General features: G+C 41.4%; 1 non-coding gene across 1 annotated transcript; it reads left to right on the top strand.

Annotated features, from left to right (window-relative positions):
* Positions 1–788: 788 nt before the first annotated feature.
* Positions 789–894, top strand: LOC132043038 (small nucleolar RNA R71). The gene has a single exon (XR_009411647.1). It is a non-coding gene; the product is annotated as a small nucleolar RNA R71 (small nucleolar RNA).
* The last annotated feature ends 924 nt before the right edge of the window (positions 895–1818 follow it).

The following is a 1818-nucleotide window of genomic DNA, read 5'->3' as shown; positions in this document are numbered from 1 at the left end:
GTTGCTCTCTAGAAATATCTCTCATCTGCGACTCAAGCTTCTGAATAGCTGCTGTATGGGAACCCACTGTTTCTGTCAGCCCAGATAAAGTTCTCTCAGACTTAGACTGATTTGCCAGAATCTTCTCAAGCATTGCTTCAACCTTCGAACTACCTGGCTCTGTTGACTGCCCTTTCGGTGGTATATAAGGATTTGAACTCTTGTTCCCAAAGTTGTTACTGTTGTTGTAGCTCCCTTGGTTCGCACCACCATAGTTATTGTTGTAGTTCCCAGAATTGTTATAAGAACCTTGGCCTTGTTGAGGTCTCCATTGATTCTGACTCTGATAACCACCCTGGTAATTCTCGCCTTTTGGGTAACCCCCTTGAGAGTTATTCACATAATTAGCATCTTCAACTCTCGCATAGGGGGCCCATCATGGAATGGACCATCTTGAGCATGGTACATCCCTTTTGGTAAACCGCCTCTCCTCACAAACATTGACCTTCTTGATCTGGGATTCATCAAACTTCTTCGTCAGCAAGGAAATATTTGTTGCAAGTTCTGCCAAGGTGTGCTGAGTATCTTGATTCTCCTTCACTATATTTTGGATCATAGCACTACCGAATGGTACCACATCAGCATTGTTTGAGTGCCAAGCCTGATTATGAGTTGTCAGCTTGTTAAGTATGGTGGTCACCCGTCGATAAGATTTGTTCATGAAACAACCATCAGCTGCATTATTCGCAACTGATTGCGACACTGGATCCAACCCTCGGTAGAACTTCTCCATTAATATGTTCTCCGGAAAACCATGATTTGGGCTCTTCTGCAAATAATCCTTGAATCTCTCCCATGCTTCATATAATTGTTCCCCCGGTCGCTGCTTAAATTCGTAGATCTTGTCCCGAATTTCAGCCTTCTTGCTAGGGGGGTACCACTTTGTGAGAAATGCAGCCACCATCTCTGCCCATGTAGTGATCGAATTTCGGGGTAGCTTCTCGAACCATGTTCTTGCCTCTCCAGCCAAGGAATATTTGAATAACCTCAACCGAATAGCATCTTGTGGAACGTTATTCTGGATATGATTTGCACACACATCCACAAAATTCTGCAAATGACGTTGAGGGTCATTCTCGGTAGAATTCCGAAAGTATCCCTCAAGCTTCAACAACTGATATAGAGAGGAATCAATTTTCACTGAAGCAGCTCCAACTCGAGGTTGAACAATAGCAGATGCATAATCCTCCTCTGGAACGAGCTCAGCGAACACATTCTCATCATCCGAATCATTAGCCCGATTGTTCAACCGATTCCCCTGGTTATCAGCATGTTGATTTTGCCGATTCTGATTCATGTTCACCTGGTTTACACAGAGTAGCAAACAAGGTGTGATGGAATAAGCAAAAGACTTCAATAAAGCAAACACTATTTAGTAATTTCAAAACCGTATTCCCCAGCAATGGCGCCAAAATTTGATACGCTCAAATTACACCTATTAATGGTATAACGCGGACGTTGTCAAATATAGTAACCCAACAAGGTTGGGGTCGAATCCCACAGGGAATAGGGTGTGAAAAGGTTACTAAATTCGTAGATTGCTATGTTTAGGTCTAATGTCTTAATCCGATGATTTTGGTAAAAATTGGGTTTTTAGTAACTGACTGCTAACTATTGATTTGGTTGTGAATTTATGGTAAAAGAAGCTAAGGTTGTGTCCCCTTTAGATAGAGTGTATGATCATGGGTATTGATCTTGATATACTTCTAATGGATCATTATTTGAATGCACTTAATCTCTATATGAATCTATACTATTTTCCAATAGATAAAGATTATT

The sequence above is a fragment of the Lycium ferocissimum genome, unplaced genomic scaffold (assembly GCF_029784015.1).
Source record: "Lycium ferocissimum isolate CSIRO_LF1 unplaced genomic scaffold, AGI_CSIRO_Lferr_CH_V1 ctg20257, whole genome shotgun sequence".
Lineage (NCBI taxonomy): Eukaryota > Viridiplantae > Streptophyta > Magnoliopsida > Solanales > Solanaceae > Lycium > Lycium ferocissimum.
Note: the sequence above shows the minus strand (reverse complement) of the source record. Positions and strands in the feature narration are given on the sequence as shown.